This window comes from Tursiops truncatus, chromosome 12 (assembly GCF_011762595.2).
Source record: "Tursiops truncatus isolate mTurTru1 chromosome 12, mTurTru1.mat.Y, whole genome shotgun sequence".
In the NCBI taxonomy this organism is placed as follows: domain Eukaryota; kingdom Metazoa; phylum Chordata; class Mammalia; order Artiodactyla; family Delphinidae; genus Tursiops; species Tursiops truncatus.
This window is the reverse complement of record NC_047045.1, coordinates 77,438,708-77,460,502: the sequence shown is the minus strand read 5'-3', so window position 1 is coordinate 77,460,502 and position 21,795 is coordinate 77,438,708. Positions and strand designations below refer to the sequence as shown.

Genomic DNA, 21,795 nt, shown 5'->3' with positions numbered 1-21,795 from the left:
CAATGGGACATTGTTGGGAACTTCTTCATCAGTCTCCTATTTATTTTTGTTTGTCTGTCTGTTTTTGGTCTCCACCTCTGCGCATATACTCAAACAGCAAACAAAGCTGGGAAACTAGCAGGGAAGTCTGCAAGATTTGAACCGTCTGGGGAAAACAAGAAGGAACAAGAGGCAGGAAGATAATGATCGGTTTCCAACAGATTAAAGTGAAAGACCAAGGGGAGGTGTAGTCGGAGAGTTAGGTAGTTTGACACAGTACAACCCATGACTTGTGTACTGAATCAAACCTACTTGCTGGAATAAAGTGCAAAGTTTGCACATGTTTTCACGATCACAGGAGTTTTGGGATAAAACAAGCTATTTCAACGTGTGTGATGACCACAGCTGTGCCCTTGGCCTCCAGCGGATGGGGATTTACTTTTTCCCCTTTGCCATTAAGTAGATGGGAAAAAAGTGTGACGTGCCGCCCTAAGGACATCAGGAAAATGCCCCCATCCCGGGTACGGTTTTGTAAAACCTCTTTTTAGTTTCACCTGCTGGCCTTTCAAAGCGCCTTCAACACGGAAGTCTTCACTTGGGGAGCGGGCGTGCAAGAAGGATGCTCAGAACCTTCCAGGGGCACGAGATGTTGCCCATATGGGGCACCCTGACTCCCCCGATGTCCCTCCCTTCAGAGCAGGTACCAAAAACCCCTGGGCCCACCTGGTTCCCCAGGCTTTAAAGGTGAGAGACTTCCAGTTGTGTCAGGGAAGCAGGGACCCAGGGGCAGGCTGGGATTCCTGTCCTGTGAAGGATGGGCTGTGACAGGGGCAGGCTGTGTCCTTTCCCACCCGCCTCTTGGGACCCAGGAAGGCCTGGGAATGTCCTCACAGTGAAAACAGAAGCCACGCATCGCATTTCCCAACTGCCCCACCGTGACATCTTTTCAAATCTTGACTTGTCCTCGATGGAAAACTTAGAAAGGAAGGTCATAAGCAGGCAGCTTTTAAAATCAGGAACACGCTACTTAAAGCTTGCGGCTCTGGCCTTTTTTTCTGCAAGGTCACGGCCACCGTGAGCTGTTTTCGTTAGGATGGTCAGTGAACCTTGCGGAGATGTGCGTGGTCTGAAATGAAGGAATGAGAGTGTGTGTGTGTGGACATGTGGGTCTGCGTTAAAACAGCCTGAGTTTAAAAGCATCCCCTGGGAAATCCCAAGTTCCAGTTTTTAAAAACATTAGCTCTCAATAATTACAGCTCAGATCCTATGAAATAGATCAACAGAATTCCCCCCATTTTCTGATAAGAAGACGGGCGCTATGGACTCCTAATATCAGTGTTCTTCCCTACGAGGTCTGAGTCCACAGAGCTATTCAGGTCAGACACCTGCTTCAAGGCAGTGGAGACTTAGTTTGAGAGTGCAGACTTGAGGTCGAGGTCCCCTTTCCATTTATAAGTTTGAAACAGGGAACAATTAAAAATTGAGTGTATTTATTTTGGCACAGAAAGAATCGGGGTGGCGGGAAATCATTTGGTCCCGGGTTCTCATCTGCTCATCACGTCACCGAGTTGTGTTCTCAGCACGTCGTGACTGAGTGGATGGGCCAGACCGGACCCCGTGGGGAGGTGAAGGGGGGACCAGATGGAAAGGGGAACAGCAGAAACAATGGGGGCTGGAGGGGACCTTCTCCACGGGAAGGAGGATAAGCACGAGGGAGGGGATTTGCTGCTGCCAGGGCCACGTACCCAAGGGCATCAGGAGCCGGCCAGGCGCTGCGGTCAGAAGTCGGACAGCAGAGGCTTCGCCCACCCCTTGACCTTGAGGACCCACGACCCTCCCAGGGCTGACTGATGGCTGTGCCCGTCCCGCCCGCAGGTTATCAGGGCGGAAACCCACTCCCTTCTGACACTGCTCTCTGGGTTTCCCTTGGTGCCCCCAAGAGGACATACGGCGTTTATAGGGTGTCTCCGGCCTTGCCCTGCAGGTCTCACTCCTGTCCTTTCCCATCCTGCCCATCCTGTCCTGGCTCCTACAAGGGATCTGGACCGTTCCTAGTGAAACGACAGCTCCCGTTTACTGACTCATCACGACGCTCCCAGCGCTGTGCGGATGGCTTTACCGCACGTTCCGCATTTGATTAATCCTCACACCCATTTCCATCTCTGCTGCTCACCGACGTCACCCCTGACCAGCGGACCCACAATGCTCCCTGCCCTCTCATCCCCCCGGCTCTCCAAGACCCCATACGGCCACCCCAGGGCCCCTCTGCTTAGCTACTTTCTCCACCTAGAAAAACGGCTCCGTGTCTATGCAGCCGGAAATCTTTTGACCACGCCCCCCCACACACCCTTATTCCCAGCCCACCGGGAAGTCCTACTGAGGCTGTCTCCAAAAACATGCACCCTCTTCTCTCACTTCTCCTTCTCTCATCTTTGTGTAGCCCCCTTGACCTCAGGAGAGCCCTGGGGCTGCTCTCCCACTGGGCCCTCTTCCATCTTTTCCTCGCAGGGCAGCAGAAGTGATGTGATTAGAATGATAACATTCTTCCACTTAATCTCCTCGGGGCCTGCCCGGCACACCTGGAAACGAATCTGAACTATAGTCACAGCCCAAATGTCACCTCTTAAGAGTTTTCCTTGGCAGTGCTTTTTATCTCCTCTCCTCCCCTGCCCCCAATTCTCTCCCCCAGACTCTTTCATCATTGCACTTACTACAACTGAAATTATTTTAGCCACATCTTTGTGGCTTTCTGTCTTAGAACATACAGACATGCACGTAGCTCATACGTCAGAACCTACGTCCTATGTAGGAAGGGTGCTTGTTTATTCACGACTGTATCCCAGGGCCCTGATAAATATTTGTTAAAGGTTGAATAAACGACCCATCGGGTACTTGGATTTTGTCCTTCCCCTTCCCTCCACCCCACCTACCTCATTCAACTCTCCACTTTTCAGCTCTCTTGGTTTTAGTGAAATGCTCTCCCCAATAGCCTGCCTTCCCGCCAGAGGAAGGAGATCAGACGTCGCACTGGAGACCTCTGGTTCTTAGTTCCCACCTCCCTGAACATCTCCCTCAAGAACTGCTGCGCCTAAAGTCACATGTGGAATTCCTGGGCTACATCCCTGTCTGGCCAAGGCAGCTTCGAGATGCAAGACACGTTACAAGCAATCCTGAAATAGGAGGCCCAGAGTGATAAGGGGCTTCCTACGATTCACTGGGTTTGAACATTGTTTTCTTTTACCAGCAACACATTCTTCATTTTCTTTACCAGTCTGCTGAAATATAAGGCCAAAATATCTCAGGAGAGGAAGCAGGTTAATCCTGGCTGGGAACCCGCCCGAGTGCATGAAAGCCCTGCTCGGGCTCTGCGCAGGGAACCAAACACCTCCACAGGTTTACTGTCCTTCTCTCAGTCTCTGTCTGGGTGATCCTGGTGCTTGGCTGGGTAGGTCGATAGCTAGGGAGACAGAAACGGGGTTCAGCTGCAGTCCCACCAGCTGTGACATTAAGCGAGTTACCCTACCTTTCTAAATGCCATCATACACAGAATACATGCTAGATGTGCTATGAGAATTAAGGAAGAAAACGTGTCTAAAGGGCCTGGTGTGGAGCCTGGTACATAGGAAGTATTCCACAAACGAGCTGTTCCTTGTGTGTGTGTCACTAGCCGGGTGTGTGTGAGGGGCAGAGGGGTGTGGGCTCATCCTTTCACAGGACGGCCCCCAACACTGGTGCGCTCCATCCCCGAGCCCATGTCGGTAGGAGGCTAGTCTCTATGGGGGGGTCAGTCACCCCAGGGGGTCCCACAACCCCCTCTGGCCGGCCACTTGCCTGTCCTCTTCCTTTGGGGGTAGGGGAAGGGGAATGGTTTCAGCGGGACCAACCACCTGGCATTAATCCCAAGGAATTTCATGCCGGTGTTATGGGGACACTTTATAAACTAGTTGAGTCATTTGGATTTTCACTGAGATCTTCTGAAGGATCTCACTGAGTCAGGGTCCCCGTGAATTTGATCAGTGTGCCTTACGCACTGTCCCCAGACCATTGGGAAAGATATGGAAGAGGACGGGGTGGGGGGGCTTGGAACAGGTTTTGCTTGCCTGACCTCTTGAGCAGTCTGGCTCCATAACAATACTACCATTGAACTGCCAAGGGTCTTTATTTACATTCTGTTACTGGAAACTGCACCCATCTTCCCCACACCAGCATGCTGATTCTGTAAAGATGGCGGGACTTCTTAAAGTTGCCGGGAGGTAAATGCATGGCAGCCCAGTGAATGTGAAAAGAAGATGCCACGCAGCCTGGCTGCTGCTCACACGGCCAACTCTGATTATCCCAAGACTGTGAGTAAGGGCCGCTTACGTCCACATGAACGTGGCACGTATAGTCTGTGCGGTGCTAGAAAGAAACCCTGAAGGGCAGGTCACACAGATGGTCCTGAAGTGAAAGTCAGAGGATGTGCTCTGCAGGAAAGTGACTCAGTGCTAGGAGATGACGCGACAGGAGGCGCTGACCCAGAAGGAGGGTCAGGAAGGCTCCCCAGGGGGAGTTTACATGGAGGCAAGATCTGAGGATGAAGCAGAAGTTGGCCAGACAAGGTGGGGAGAGGTGGGGGGCGTTAGAGAAAGGTGTGAGGGCTGAAAAAAGACATTGTCCCCCGAATATGAAAGGAAAACTACAAAGTTGACATTACTGCTTAATAAAATGCAAATAAAACAAAACACGCTCTCAGCTGTCTCAGGGCCTAGGAGTCATAAACCTTTCACTGTGTTTGGGGAAAAGGTGCGGCCTTAGACACTCTCACTTGATCAGATCCTCAAGCGTGTGCAAGATGACTGAGAAATCACAGGCATTCGAATGAAAGGAGTCACGCATAGTTCAATCATCTCAAAATTATTTGAAATACGGAAACCTTTAAAATATTATTTGCACCAAAAACTATCTAATGTGGCATGTGGGTGCATTTGAGTGTTTGATATATGAGCTGGGAGCCTTCAAAAGAAAGCCTTGACACAGCCCTCAGGGCACGGCATCCTGGCAGGATGGAGGACACCAGCGCAGCTCGAGCTCAGGGCGCGGGGAGGCTGGGAGGTAGGCAGGGTAGGGGCAGGTCACTGCAGGCCAGTGCAGGGCACATTAGGGATCCAGGTTTTATTCTTAAGAGCAATGGGAACAGGTGTGTGTCGGGGGTGTCTCCATGTGTGATGTGTGTGTGTTTGTACAACAGCTATGGCCATTCGCAGCCAAGGTCACAATCCTAGGGGCCAGGCAAGGGAGTGAGGGGCCTTAGAATGAGGAGGGGAACAGAGCCTGGCTGCGGGAAGAATGTGAGAGGGCAGCCGGTAGGGAGGGGACAGAGGCTGCGAATGTCCACAAAGCCATGGAGAAGCTTGATGGAGATGCTCTCCAGATTCTGAAAAGGAAGATCCTTAACCTCTCCATCTCCCCAGGACGGTCTCCACCATCCACATCCCTCCAAAACCTGGGTCTAAGTGAGCAGCGTCCTGCTCTTCAGTACTCCCTTTGTTCTTCCTGGCTGGTGGGGGATGACTGAACTCCTGCATCTGTCACCGAGCTGCTGAGCACAGTTGCACACGTTGCGTACTGCACAAGAGCATCTGTGAAGGGGTGCACGAGGGCTGAAATCCAGCTCTGTTTCTCTCTCTGTGCTGTGTACCCTCGGGGCAAAGAGGGCCCCTTCTGCAATCTGCACAAGGCACAGGCCATGCTGGCAGCAGCCCTGCCCACCCTGGGGTCAGCCTGGTCTTAGTCCCCAGCACCATAGCATCAGTGGGCACCTACTGGTCTCCAGCAACACAGTACCAAATTCTCTGCCTCCATGAGGACTCTCTGTCCCCCAGAAGAGTCTGCATCTCTCCTCTCCTTCCTTCCACATCCCCACACAGGACGTGGGTCTTCCTTTCCCACCAAACTCCACCTCCTGTGCTCAACACCACTAGAGCAGCTATGAAACTTTCTAAAGCAGGAAATAATCCTGTCAAAATACTACTTCCTGGAGTGCAAAACTCCTCAAACGTTTGTCACAAGAAAACCAGGATGAGGCTAGGTCAGTAGGCGTGTGTAAAAATGATGCACATCAAAGACATTTTCTAGGCTTTTCCACATGGAGGGCTCAACCAGACCAATCTACCTAGAAAGTTTATTAGCAGCTGTTTTAGAAAAATACGGACTAGTCATCTTTGACTCTATAAATTTCTACGCTTGTGAGAATCATTTATAACAAGAATGTAACCTTTTCTGACTTGGAAATATAAAAAACAAATCAGGAAAAGTTTGAGGTCGGTCATATGACACAGCAGCCGAAATAAAAGGTAAACAGGAGGTGGTCATTCAAGAGTCCCTTATTTTCATCATCAACTTAAAACTTGAACGATCAGGACTGAGTCCTTCCCAATGTTAAAACATTCATTTTTAAAATAATATGAAAGTGACAATATAATTTCACAATGCAGAATACATTCAACAGAGTAAACAGATGGGATCTGTCAGACCCAGAATCCACTTTCAATCATTTTCCCATTTGTCCTCGAAACAGTCCCGTTAAGTAGGCACAGTTGTCTCCATGTGACAGACGGGAAGTGAAGGCTTAGAGGGAGATGAGGTTAAACACTTAGCGCGTGTTGGAGCTGGGGTTTTCCAATCCGGGCCAAATCGACTCCAGAGCCTGAATTGCTAACCACCAGATTGCACTCTCTCCTGGGGGGCGAGCCCTCGTGAAAACGAAACTATGCTAAAGAAAGAAAAAGGAAATACAAAGCATCCTTTTTCTTAGAGGCCTTTGCCTACTGCTATTTACCATGTGTTTGTGTTACCCCAAAGTTCAGAAAATTAAAAACCTAATCCCAGTGTGATGGAGGCCTTTGGGAGGTGATTAGGTTGTGAGAGCGGAGTCCTTACGAATGAGATTATACGAGAGACCCCAGGGAGCTGCCCCCGCCTTCCTCCACATGAGGGCTCAGAGAGATGGCCCTCACCAGACACCAAATCTGCCAGCGCCTTGATCTTGGGCTTCCCAGCCCCCCGGACGGCGAGAAATAAGTGCCCTTCTCAGAAGCTTAGAACAGCTTCTCCTGTTCTATTTACAGCAGACTGACGGACTAAGACACCTACTTTCCCCAATTTACGGCCCGATTCCTGCTAAAACTCTGAGCCAGACTGAATCTTCACTGCAGGTTAAAATAAGGAGGATTTTCGGCAGCTACAACAGCCCTGCCTTCTTCCCAGTGCCTTTGGGATGAAACGTCCCTGGTTAGAGGAAAAGTGGAAACCTCATTCTGTATCACATTAGCGCTGACTCAGGCTGTGATAAATGGGGAATTAGCAGAACCTGCGGCTTAAGCGCCCCCCACCCACCGATGATGCTTCAAACGTGCTGTGAAACCTGGGGAGTGGAGCTGGGAGAAAAACGTGGCCACCTGAGTTCTGCCCCACTGTGACTGCCTATGTGCTTATGAACAGGTTCCTTTGTTTCAGTTCCCTTATTAGTAAAATCGGTTCGTACTGGAGGGTTACCAAGCTCTTTGCAAATCTGCTGAAAAGGCCATGGCCTCCACCAAAGAAACATTTCCATCTGCCTAAGATGTTGCATACACTCTCAGAGTGTTCCCAGTTAGGAACCCCTGGGGTTCAAGTGATTGTTCAGGTTCCTTTGGGCTCTGACACTCGATCTTCCTCTGATTCTATCAGGAGGGAATGTACACCGCTCACCTCCCCTCTTCACTCCACAAAAGACCACCTCCCCAGAGCTACATGGGGCAAAATGAGATAGAAAGTCTATCCCCACCCCACCCTGGTCCCTGAGTCTGCATGCAGGAACCACACTCATCCCGATAGACATTGTGTTTATAGTTCTTCCTTTCTTTCTTAATGAAGTTAATTTTTGTTTATTTGAGATGAACACAAAACAAGAAATAAAGATTGGGGAGTGGAAGAGAGATTTCTTAAATTAAAAAATACAATCAGGTGTCAGATTCTAATGTGACCAGGACCTAAGAGGTGACAGGCATGGTGTGGGGAGACAATGACAGCCCCACCCCGTTACTTCCTGTCACATCTGTCCCCAGGGATGTCCCTGGCCGGGGTCAGCTGTGACCAGCCAACGTGCCCACCAAACCCATGGAGTCAAACTGGCCTTTTCGAAAGCATCCACTTCCCAGTTTTTCAGATTGACCTGCCAACCAGATCCTGTTCACAAAGAACTGGGTAGACTCACCCCACCCTGGGAAAACAGATAAACACAATAGCCTTATCTCTGAGTGTAACATTGTATCATTCTCTCCAACAAGCTAGCAACAGATGAACAATTCAATTGTCAGGGGGTAAAAAAGGCATCCCACGGGGCAGCAAGTCTGGTTGTCACTCTACCTATTTTCACTTTCATTAAGCCCATCACGTAATCATCACAGTGCATTTCCTTGTCTTTGGAACGGATTAAACGTTATTTTACCCTCGGGATGAATCACGGCAGCCACCACTTCCTGTGCCAAACACATCACCCGCGCTGTCACCGATCATGTAACGTACATGATATTTTCACTACACAGTTGAGAAAATTGCCTGCATGATTATCTCCGCTCTACAGACAGGAAATCAGGGCTCCTCGAGGTGAAGTAACTTACCCCAAATCACACAACAAACAGGAGGCAGGGCTAGGATTCAGGCTCAGGCTCACCAAACCTTTCCCTTCTTCCCTCTAGCCCAGCAGTTCCCAACCTTCTGCATAGTAGGATCCCCTGGAGAGCTTTTAAAACTCCCAACACCCAGGGCACACCCTAGAAATCACAATCTCTTGGGAAAGATGCAGGCATAGGTATTTTTTGAAGCTGCCCAGGTGATTGTCATGTGCAGACAAGGTTGGCAACGACCGTGTTAGCGCCTGGAAGCATCTTCAGCTGCAAGTATTTGCCAAACAAGCCAAGTACAACTCAAGCAAAGAATAAAATGGAGCAAACTGAAGGCTGAGCTGAGCGTCGCTGAGGAGACACACCAGAATAAGGGAATCTGTCTTCTCTAAAGGCAATGGAAGAAATTTGATAAGAGAAGAAACTTACTTAATGCAAGCACCAAGGATTGCAATAGGATGCTGGTTTTTAGTGACTCCATGGTTAAGGGCTGAACAAAAATGCACTACGTAAATCTCTTCTTTTAATTGGGGTTCCTTTTTGCTTCGTTCTCGGGAGGCAAGTGACTCTTTAGTTCATGTTTATTCATGACAGAAGCTAGCCTTTAGTACAGCGGGCTCTGTGGCTGGCACTGCCATGGCCTCCAGAGTGGTAAGGAGCCTTCTGACGGCCTTTTGCAACAGCAAAGACAGTAGGATTACAGCCAGTAGGGCATTTGTGTTAGTGCCTATAAGAAATATATTCAAATTCCTTAAAAATAGGAGTTCATTGGAAAAGCCTCAACCCCCTACTATGCTAGGAAATAAGAGTTTATTTTGATGCCATCTTGCAGAACCTGTTTGAAAAATTTGATGGTCCAGTTAAGCATCCTGAGGAATTACTGCTTTTAGTTTGACTGTAAAAAGAATTTTAGTTGAATGAAACGTTACTGCTTATGTCTTGGCTGAAGTCCAAGAAAGGATAATTAGCAAATGATTTGATGGTGGTCATGCTTATACTTATTAGAGTTAATACTTTGTTTTAAGTAACACATATTGCCTGCATGGGTCTATAGTGTTCGTCACTGAATGGATATCCTTGGATTTCCAAAGCAAACCTACACATCACACATCTTATAATCCAGTTAGGTAAATTCTTGTACTTAGATCTGATGCACCCTTCTACCTCAGATAAAGACAGGAGCTACTGATAATGAAATCCACAATTCACTGGTTTTCTATTGTTTTCATTTTCCTCTTTTGTATTTAATAGTAGTATCTTCCTAAGCATGCTATAACTAGACTGAAAACATTGAGTCAACCTACTTCTATGCATCTGTTTACTGTGACAAGGATCTGGGAAAACCAGCCTTGTTGTTCGTGTACTGCTGAGATGGCTCCAGGAAAATCAGACTCACTCCAGGAAAAATGAGGGCGAAGAATAACTTTCCACGTATTCCATCCACCCTCTCATTTTAGTCTGTCCTTCTTCCATAAAATACACATATATTTTGGAAATGAGAGATCTCTTAAGAAACTCTGAATTCAAATGGTTTAATAGTAGAAATAGCTTCTCCTGTTTTATTTATGGTTTTCCAAAGTCATTTTGTAAAGCCAAAGTCACCGTGCCTGAGAGTCGTTTGAGTTTTTCCCTCCATCCACTTACAGCTGAAACCTGTCACTTCTTGTGTCAAATTTAACGACCATATTCATGGACGGTGGTACTTGTTTCTTTGCTAAAGTTTAGGGATTTCAAAAAAGAGGGGTCCTGTTTAGGATCTGTTGCGAGGAAGGTCCAATCAGAGGACCTATTTGCAAAAATCTCTCTCCAGGGAACTTTGCTGCCAGGCCACGGAAATTAGATAAGTCCTTAGAAATATTATACTTTTGACTATAGGGATGGTTCGCTGTTGTAAGTAAATATAATGCCAAGATTCTTAAAACCAAATAAACAATAAACTGATCACTGGCTAGAAAACAGCAAAAAGATAAACTGTAAGAACTGTTTTCTTTTTCCTACAGCGGAAACTTGAGCTAATAAAAAGCTAGTCATTTTTAGGGAAGCTTGGTTGATACCTGCCCACGTGAGCCTCTTTTGCATCCAGCTACTGTTTAATACACAAGGCACACCGTCTTCCTTTCTAACGTGCAGCTCTGAGTGATGTGCACAAGCATCGTTTTCATTCACTGCTTTACCTCTGATCTCAAACCAGTCCTGCGCACTTAGTAAGCACTAAATACATACGCGTTGGACGCACAAAGGAGTGTTGGTATTTGGAGACAAAGGTATAACATTCTAGTAAAAAGCCAAACTTTGGGGTTGGAGTCAGAGAGTGTGAAGGGATCAGGGCCTCACTGGGGTCCGGCCTAGGCACACAGGTGAGGGCCTCCATCTCTAGTGCTGGTGGTCACGTTCTGGGGAGGCATCTCCCCACCAGCTCTAGCGGCAGGACCCCAGCATGTCCTCTCCTTGCCCGGGGTCTCCTGGGAGTCCCCGGCCAGGCCTCGTCTTGGGAAGTTTTGCTTCTCTGTGACCTCGGTGGATCCGGGTCGCTCTGCCATGGCCTCCAGGCCCGCGAAGTGTGTACATGTGCTTACGTCTACACAGGCAAAGTAAAACTCTTGATGACATGGACATTTCTGGCAAAACTGACTTTCTTTCCTCCTTAGCTTTTTTCTTTTTCCTGTCAGTGGTGAAAGGACAGGAATGATGCAGTGAGAAGGAGGGAGGTGCCCACTGAGTGTGTTTGTTGTGGCCCTTTTAAATACTAAGGCAACGCTTTCAGGGGGATCCTTTAAGGTGATATAAAATGAGAACTTGGCTTGGTCTTCATCTAGTTTTTTTTTAAATCTTTGGAATAGCCATTGCTTCTACTCGAGAATAGTCTTCTCACCCATGATCATCCAGGCAAAATTAGAAAAGGTGTATTAGGTTCTTTCCCAGCCATGCAAGCTGTTAGTCTCAGCCAGCTGAAAGCCACATTTATTTCTAGGCTGCAGATCCCTTGGTGGATATTAAAATTTGTATTAATATTATGAATGTTATGGCTGTGAAAATCCTTGCCTTCTTAGTGAGAACTACTCTAGTGTTTCCTTACTTTTAATCAAATACGTTTAATAGGTTTTTTATTTTATCATTAAAATAAAATTTTAATGGTCATGTTATAATTTAGTCATGTTATAATTTAGTCTTTATTGTAAAATAATTTTTTATTCAATTTCTTTTGAGTTCACTTGTCTTATTACATATATTTTACTATAAAAATTTATTCTTACAAAAAATATTATGAGTGTTACATCTTTTTAGAAAAATATAACTGAGTATTGTACTTGGGCCTGTATATAGAGTTTAGATAATAACATATATATATATTTTTTTCTAGTTTACAATTTTCTTTGCTAAACTGTCTGTATTTGATTTGTTTGTATATTTTTGGATTAAAAAATAATTTATTTTTGCAATAACACAAGAATGTGAAAATGAGCTTCATTTTATTTCCTTTTTTTTTTTTTTTTTTTGGCTGCACTGCACGGCTTGTGGGATCTTAGTTCCCCCACCAGGGATCGAACCTGAGCCCTCAGCAGTGAGAGCCCAGAGTCCTAACCATTGGACTGCCAGGGAATTCCATCTCATTTCCTGATAGCCCATGGGTAGAGTCTTTTTCTATGATATTTAAAAACATGTTTTGAAAGAGATGTATAACTCAGAAGAAATAAGAGAAGTAAACATAACATTTCTCACAGATGCTAAAGGGTGAAGTAAGTATCTATAAAACAGTAAATATGCCCCAGTCTAAATACTGTGCCAGGTTCCTTTCCTGGTAATCTTGAAGCAGTCCCCTGAATGAAAGCCCAGCCGTAAAAAGGATGGGATTTGATGCCATCCACGGAAGTGTGGAATATTCCCCAATTTTAACAAATGGACGCAGAAATAGCAAATTTAGGAAAATTACTAAAATGAATGGAGAGAGACTTTCTTCTAAACAATTAAACTCAACCATTTTAACTACTTATGTTCTTCAATCATTTCAAACACAAATTGCTTTGAATATAAGTAATCATCTATGTGTAATTCCTACGCGGGGACCATTCTGAAACAGATGTTTAGGTTGTTTTCTTTTTCCTCTCTGAAGAATTTATCAACCACAAAGACATTGCTTAAGACCACCCATCTCATTTAAATGACATCTCAGTATTAGAATTCAAGTATAAAACCAAACAACCCACATCAAGGATTCTTTCTAATTGTGTAAACACCAAATAGCTTCAGTTTGTCAAAGTCACCTAATACTGTCTTTAAAACCAGCTCAAAATGTTTTAAGTCCCTAGAGAATGGTGACTTTTGAAAGCTTTCCTTTGCCACAGACTGAAGGCAGGGATGGAGTGTGCACTGTTAAATATTCATGCTGATTCACAAAGAGAGCTTGTCCAGATGCTCAGGCAGAGAGAAGGGAGCAGAGGCTTCGGAAAAGGGAATTCGTCCAGGAGACAGAAGCATCAACCTCTGCCCTTATTATGGTGCCTTGGGACTTTAAAAAGACTACTCTTCTAACAGATGGGCCCTGGATGTACACCTGATCACAGAAATGCACCTCCGGCTAAGTGCTAACACTGTACACAGCTCAGTCTAAAGGGGTGATCCTATTGTTAAGTTTGTTCACTATTCTATTCTTTCTCCTGCCACCCGCCCACTGAAAAGAACCCAGAACCTCCTATTAGGTATTCTTTCCCCTAATTGAAGAGTTCCAAAGCCATTTGCTCATAGATGTACTAGGATGTCTATGTTGATCCCCAAATCCATGCTGTTCCTTTTTTGGGGGGATGCCAGTGGGGTGGGAGCTGGGAGCTGGATGAGTGGTATATCTGCCAATTGCAGGTTTAGTTACAAAAGAATAGAGGGAAAGGGCTCTTTTCTTATTTCCATATCAAATGCAGTAAAAGTGTCAAGCAAGGTCTACGTTTTCTACACAGGCTCACGTGTTGGGTTTCTTTGGAGTTTTTTAATTTCTTAGGACAATACTGTGGAATACATAAAAATATACTCCAACACACAACACACGGGGCGGAATCAAACAAGAAAGATGTGATTGAAAGGCCCAGAGCTGGAACCAGATTGCCCATAGCCTTCTTCAATTTTCTACTTATTTAATAGAAAATATCAAAATATATTATAATGATATTATAATGCATCTAATAGAAAATATGGTATGATCAGAAACTGAAGAAAGCCAAGGCAGAATCCTCAAGAACTATTTTTAATCCGTGTTGTATAATCGAAATGCATTCAACAAATAAAGCGTAGCTGTTAAAATCTAGAAAACGACAGTGATTCGATGAGAGACTGTGAAAGGCCTTAACTATGTATATATCTCTATGTCTAGACATATGGCCATACAAATCGCTTGGCTGATAGGCAAAGGTGAACCACAAAAGATGCGCTAAGCTACAAAGCAAAATAAATGACTATCAACCAAAATTCGTTTCAATTTTTATTACGAATGTCCCAAGTGGCAGCATACTGTGACAGTGTTAGGTTCTCATTGATTAAATGTCAAGAGACCACAGACTACAGCATTCCAAGCACTTTAATTAGTGACAGAGCCAAAACAAATAAAAGAATGATAAAAATATTCTTTTAAGTGTAAAGAGTGCTCATATTTGAGTTTGGTTTCTTTTCCCTGCAGGTATTGTGAACACTGATAATTTCTGAAACACAAATCCTGGTCTGGATACTTGCAACAAACTCTTCTAATCTCTGCCTGAATAAGAAGGAATACGAAACGTACTTATAAAGTATGTTGACGATACAATGTGATATACCCACTTATTGTCCCTTCCTTCCTCTCCCACTAGGCTTCTCATCTGCCACCAGGTACCCGCTGTTTGTACGACCAGGACACGAAGGCTGAAGTGAGATACTTGGAAGACTACATTGAACCTGGATTTTCTCAAAGCTGCATTTCTTTTTTTTTTAATGAAAGGTGAAGGCTTTCAACATTTGAGATTGTCCAGGGAGATGACTAATAATGATGGATTGAAGCCACCAGTCAAGAACTACAGTTTATGCATGTCACGTTCAAGGAAAAAAGCCTCGATTTGCTAAAGCTATGGTTCTAGTAATCTGTAGTTCCAACACAACATGACATTTCCCCCCGAACGGTTTCCTTGCAATCTGTCCTTTTCGTCACTGGTACAGGATGATGCTACAGCTGGAGTCTGTTGCCATTTATATTCCAAAAAAAATTCTGGTCCTGTGGAAGTGTGTATCTCTTACAGATGCAATACTGTTCGTCTGAGTGGATCCTCAAAAAGAACAATTATGGACTAGAAACTCATAGAGTTCGTGTTTAAAATTTATAAAATTAAACCTGCTCCAACAGGTAATACAGGGAGGCATGCTTGCAACCTCTGGATTCAATCAGAAACAATGTCTGAGAGCACAGAGCCTTCAATAGGTAACGGCGGGTTCCTTTTAACGCTTCCTTAAACAAGATCCGATGTGATGCACATTGGAACTTTGAAGCACGTCTCATCTATGTCTACAAGGCCTGGGACACAGGAAGCTGCCAGAACTTCATTCATCATCTTGCCTGTTGACAAAAGGAACAATAACTGGTCATCACTGGTCAATGGAATAACTTTTCCTAGTTTTTTTTTCCAAGATAATTCCTAAAGAAGAGACGGTGTGAATACAACAGCAAATGTTTCAATGTTTGATGAATTTCTGTGCTCTAAAATGCCATGTCTGGGCTTCCCTGGTGGCGCAGTGGTTGAGAGTCCGCCTGCCGATGCAGGGGACGCGGGTTCGTGCCCCGGTCTGGGAAGATCCCACATGCCGCGGAGCGGCTGGGCCCGTGAGCCATGGCCGCTGGGCCTGCGCGTCCGGAGCCTGTGCTCCGCAACGGGAGGGGCCACAACAGTGAGAGGCCCGCGTACCGCAAAAAAAAAAAAAAAAAAAAAAAAGCCATGTCTTCCTCCAGTGGAACAGGAAGAACCGGAGTGTTCATCGCTCTCCTCGTGGGGGAATGGGTCAGGAGAGACCCCTGTCTTGGAGGTCAGCATGCCTAGGCTCCAGGCGAGATTCCGCCAGTAACTCACACGTCACCTAACCTTGCTGGGCCTTGGTTCCTCCACGTATACACTGAGGACTTCAGTGGATGAGGTCTAAAAAGAAAGCCACCGACTAACTTTTAATGGGTCCATGTAGCCTTCGTAGCTCCTTAGAGAACGCAACCAGGTAGAACCATTTCTGACTGTGGCAATGGTGAGGCTTACAAAATCCCTGCGCCTGGGGTGCCTTCCATCCTAGTTTAGATTGGTGATGAGAACCAGCTGAACTACCAGAGAAGTCGCAACATATCTATTAGCATCTGAAGTCAATAAAAATCTTCTTAAATGATGATGTGATTAAGCTCTATGGGTGTAAAATTCTGAAAATACACCTTTCCACATCTTTCGGTGTCTTAAGATCTAAGAATTGTCTCTTTATTTGGGGTAGCTACTGGTTTCCTTAAATTAAGAAATAATTATGTAAAAGTTGAAAGATCCATTAGTAAGTATAACAGCATGGATGCAATCTGTAACAGCACAGTACCCAGCCCCAAGATCCAACTAGTTGGACCAGTTTAAGTAATTACTTCAAATAACTTTACAGAGACACACAAACTGGTAAGCAGAGACGGGACCTAGACACAGGAAGTGTGACCCTGAAACTGAGGCGTTTAACCACTATGCAAACTACCTCACCATGCCTTGTTAAAATGATCAAGAATTGGGACTGTAAAGTTCACGGCTGTCACAGGTACAACCAGGAATTTGGTTCAATATTTGGAAATTTCGGGCCATTAGTTCCCATTAGTCACAAAATGATAAGCTTCAACAATTGAAAAACTTTAGCGATTCTGATTTGATCTTTATGCTTCGGAGGCTGGTAAAACTTCGATGATGCTGAAACAACCGTTTATTCTTTATATCATATCACACTACTATATTGTGCCATTATTATATTATATATGTATACAAATATATTAAGGCATCATGGCTGTCATGTGTGGCAAAAAAGCTTATTTTTTTTCATCTTTCTACTGTGGCTTTGGCATAAGGGGAGACACAACTTTGTGAAATGTGTGAAAGATTCACACAAAACGAAACTGGCACCAAGATACCATCTATTACTTGGATGATTCTAAGTGCTTTGCTGATGAGTTTATCCTTCAAATGATGACACAAAAGCTACTCAAGAAAGAAAACGACAATGAAAATAAGCTACAATGTTAAAGGGACAGAGCCATTTTCTTAAATCTGGGTAAGATCTGCTGTAACACAGGAGGGTTGCTGTCCAGAGTAAACCAGCATTCATGGGATAAAAGGCACAGAGACCACAACGGGGGACAACAGGGAAAAGACACAAGTTTACTCAAATCGTGTGGTGGGGGTCCATGAGAATGATCTAGTAACACATGCACGTTTATCAACACAGACTAAATTTCTGGGTTTCTTCGTTGCCAAGTAAGAGAAATAAAGATTGCTGTCTTGACAAATGAACTCGAAATAAACAAACAGTAAGTAAAATTTATTATGGAATTCTGGCAAGTATTTTTACGGCCGTGGCTTTCTGGGCTGTGATAGCGTATATCCTAAGTGCCTGACGGAATCACTACAGGAGCACGTACGGTAAACCGCTCCGTCACTGGAGAAGGGGGACGTTAAGACGAAAACATCAAGTTCTCGTGCAAGTAACAGTACAGAGGGCTGGAGATGACAGTCACACAGCTCACGTTTGGACAGCGCTTTAGTTTTCAAAGCCCCTTCACACGTATGAACTCTCTAGCATGAACTTACAATGGGGACCCTGCTGCCATGAGAGGCGGCTAAGGTTTGAGGGTTAGGGGACCTACCTGGCGTTACATGGGTATGCGGGTCACCGAGTCACTGGGCAGGAGAAAGACCAGCCCCTTCTCCTCTATGTGCCACCCCTGGCTGGTAACACTGAATATCGATGAATTCACTACTTACTATAATACATCTCTTCTGCATTGTTTTGTTCTTACTCTTACCCCTCATAGATTGAGTGTCTTATAAAGAACACCCTGCAAACTAGACCTAACCTCCTCCACAAAGAAGCTGGGTTGGGGGAAACGCCTTGCCCCGTGTTACAAGGCACCCAGCAAAGAGCAGAGCCAGGACTCAAAGCCGCAGCAGCTGCGGTTCCCCAGCTCCAGCTCACCGCGGTACGCGCTGGGCCACGGGGCAGAAGCGTCTACGCGTGCTGTGGAGTCCCATCTTTACATGGCGATTCCAAAACGAGCTTCTGCGTCTACAGCCTGGTCACAAAGACAGACACCGCCGCTCCCCCCCGCCATCCCGAGACTTGCCACCGAGTGGCGCTGTGGGCAGGACGGCTTGTTCCAAACTCCTTAAATAGAGAGGTTTTGTGAAGAGCATTCCCGCTTCTTCAGGGATCACTGTGTTAGCAGTGATCAGCGCGCTGCGCGGCTGCCCACAATATGGGCTATAATTTCATAGTAAATGAGGAGTAGGAGGCCAAACACGGCATTTGTCAACGAGAACATGGTACGAAAAGAATTTTTTTAAGTAAACTGAGAGGTAGCAGTGCCCGGAGGTAGAAGTAACACCTGAATGAAGTATTTGCTGCAACTCTTCGTAATTTTGAAATGCAGTTATTCTTTTATAAAATGGGCACAATGAAGGCAAATTGACTTGGGGGGGCGCCGCATCCAACTGTAACTCACTGGGGGGGTCCCACTGGTTCCAGGTCACTGACGTACACGTCTCACTTAACCTACGCAAACAGCCCTGCCAAGTAGACAGATTCATTAACTTCACGTTGCACATGAGAAAATGAGGTTCAAACAGGTTAAATAACCTGGGAAAGACGACACAGCTAGAAGGTGGCTGAGACTGGCTTTCCGGTTAAGTGTGCCTCACACCCAAATTATCTGCCTTTCCTCGCACATCCCTGGGCTACACACACAAGAATGGTCACCCCGTACCGGGCCCGGTGGGCCGCACGGCTGCCGAGGGGCCGGCAGGGGACAGCACCGCAGGGGAGGTCCAGCTGCTTCCAAAGCAGCCACACCCTTCTTACCCGTGGAAACCTGGCTCCAGAACCAGCGGCCAGGCTTCCATGAACGCAGGGCCGCAGAAGGAGGAGGGAATAAGGACAGGCAGGAATGACCACAGGTGAACCAACAGCAGGGAGAAACAGGTATTAGGTTAACGTCAGTCACAGCGTAGAGACTTCTGTGGTCTCTTTCCCGTTCTTCCTCCTTAAGTAAATGTGATCTGATTTCCAAATAACCTACTAGCAGACTGAAAATTACCTACAGCCTAAAGTCACTCCTAAATTACAGTTGAGAAAGAGACAAAGTCTACAGAGAGGCTCTGACCCCTTGATAATTGATCTTCATTTCTTGCCCCAGTAAAAGTCTCATCAGAGTAGCCAGTGATCGACCAAGCTGACCGACTGGAATTCACCATCCTGTCTCCTGTCCTCCACAAAAGGAGGAGGCGTGTGATTGCGAAGCCAGGGGAAAGGAAACCTACCCTGGGTATGGTCTGTCCCGGCACTGATGCTATTGGATTAACCACCAGGTCCTTTCAAAAGACTTTCAGATCCAAGCCTCAGCCAGCCTGCCTTGCCACGCTGAAGGGAAGGTGCCAGAGTTATTCCTGGATGCCAGACCCCCATCTGCCTCGTCCAGCTGACCCACTCGGTCAGCCCATATGGGAGTAGTATGGCTGGCACAGATCTAAAAGTAGCAGCGTGTGCAGACGCGTTCTAACATAATTTGCTAAATGTTTTATTGTTCTACAAAAACCTACTTAAAATGTGTGCAGCCATGTCCCATTAGATTAGAACAGTATGAAGTCAGGTCTTCCCAAGAATCAGGTGTAAGAGTAATTAAAATAAAAGAAAGGGAACGATTTCCTATTACGGAAGTTCCTTTCTACGATGGGGGATACCCAGGGCTCCTCTATTAAACGGAGATCACGTTTTGTTTCCTGCGTCACGCCTACACGCGTACGGTGCATACCCGTTTTTGGATTCCCCAAAGAAGCTACGTAATTCCAACATAATAGAAAGCAGGGTCATATACATTAGTGCCAAAACAGACCTTGGGGATTGCAGGGCACAAAATTCTCCTCTTAAACATTAGATATCTGAAGCTCAGAGGTTCCAGGCTTGCCCACGGCTGCACAAAGACTGGGAACCTAGCTAATGCTCAGATTTCTTGTCCTACCATGCACCGTATGCCCTACAGTGTCCTTTATTCATTTAATTCAAATCTCTCAGATACTAAATCCTGGAAAATTATGCCACTTGGCATGAATGATCCAAATATAATATAGACTTTTGAACGATCCAAATGTAACAGAGATTTCTGGTCCAAGGTGGACTGAGCTGTCGCCAGAGGTGCTGAGATCCAACCTCACGGGCGCTGGTGGGCGGGAGGCACAGGGTCTCAGGGTCCGGCAGAGCCCTCCAGCAAGCTCATTTAGGGCAAGGCAGGTCAGCATTCTGGGTAAAAGTGTGCCCTTTGGAACCGGACCCATCGGTGGCCTTGCGGCTCTGAAGTTGCTCTTTACTGTATATGCAATCCCTGGCCAAGTTCCTTAGCTACTGTGAGTTTCCTCAACTGTAAAATGGAGATTACTACCCACCACCAAGGCTACCCGTGGGGAGTGTGGGAGGGGCTGCATGGGAAGTGGCCATCACAGAGGAGGCAGGAGGTCTGGAGACTCCCCTCTGCCAGCCGTGTTCTCAGGGGCCCTGGCGACGCAAGGGGAGAGCAGAGATGCTGGCTGATACTTAGGCTTTAGGAGCGAGGCGGACGTTTGCCATTCCCTCTGCGTGGAACGCTCCCTTCTCTACCTGACGGTGCTCAGTCAGCCACTGAAAACGCCCTACTTGATGGCGGCCTCCTTGCAAGGCCTCCTGCATTAGTTGAGGCCCCGTCCCCAGGCCCCCCTTGGTCCACACCCCCGGGAGGGCCTTCTTTTCATCCTCATCTTCTCCCTCCTTTCCTGGAATATAAGCGCCTCCATGACGGATTGAAAAAGTGAATGAAATATGTCCACACCCCTCACCTCGCTCATGGAGGCGTCAGTGACTCTATGGACTACACGCTCCACGCCACTCTGGCCGTTACAGAGTCAGGACCCTTCCTTTCTCCACTCTGCTCCCAAAAGCCCAACGAGCCTCCCCCTTCTTGTTCCACCTGCCAACACTTCTCTCTCTCTCTCTCTCTCTCTGGGCCACTCCTATTCGGACGAGAGAATCGCCACGAGCAACAAGGCATCGGTGCTTTATATTTTTTAAAGTCAAAGCTTATGCCCCTGTTGAGGTACAAGAAAAACAAAACCAGTGTCTGTTAACAACTCACATGTGGCCTGACAAGTCTGGACGCTGACACCCTGACACCCTGAACTTTGGGGCAGGCGGGTAGGAGAGGTGACAAGTAGCAGAAAGAGAAAGAGGAAAAGAACGGGTTATCAAAGGGGCCGTTCTGGGACCTTAAAGCGGGCTGCGGCTGTGAGGGCCGGAAGACCAGCCTGCGCTCCAGGAGAGCAAGGCCAAGGCCTGTCTTTGCCGCTTGGCACGGGGCTTCTCAACGGACATTCAACGCTGAATGAAGGTCTGCATGAACGGAAGAGGAGTAACCCCACGCAGCCATCCTGGAAGTATAAAGTCTACCCAGCTAAACCCTCAATCCTCCCAGACAACTTGTATAAAAGCCTATGACATTCATTCTGCGGGCAGTGGAATCACCTCGACTCTTGGAGGTCCTTAGGCTGGGGGCTGAGGCTAAGAGCTCATGAATTTTACATGAGAGCTTGCTCGAGACAGCTCTCCTTCTGGCTTAAAGGTTAAAAGGTTTGACTTTGGGTTTCCAAGAACAGATACTGGAAGATTAATGAGTGGCAGGTCACATGATGCACTGCCCTCAGTTTTAAAATGGTTATGTTCAAGCTGTCCAGAGTAGGATGCGTTCTTCCCCTCCCCCCACCTGGAGCACAAACTATTAACATGTAGGTATCCAGTAAAATGGAGCCCATCAGATAAAAAGTTTTAGTAATTTAAAAAGTTAATTTGAAAAGACTTTCAGTATTTTTTACTGCCACACCACCTTTATGCATCAAGTATGCTCTAGAAACAAAGGACCTTAATTACA

The 21,795-nt window shown here is 46.3% G+C and overlaps 1 protein-coding gene across 10 annotated transcripts in view; it reads right to left on the bottom strand.

The window, feature by feature from the left end:
- Positions 1–21,795, bottom strand: part of SCAF8 (SR-related CTD associated factor 8) — a 199,270-nt gene that overhangs the window by 48,059 nt on the left and 129,416 nt on the right. Inside the window, exon 21 of one of the 10 annotated variants that reach the window (XM_073789767.1) lies at positions 14,076–15,189. The exons of the other annotated variants lie outside the window; for them this stretch is intronic. The gene's annotated coding sequence lies outside the window, so the exon portion shown is untranslated. Of the gene's footprint in view, positions 1–14,075; positions 15,190–21,795 lie in introns of those variants that run through there. 10 annotated transcript variants of the gene reach the window in all.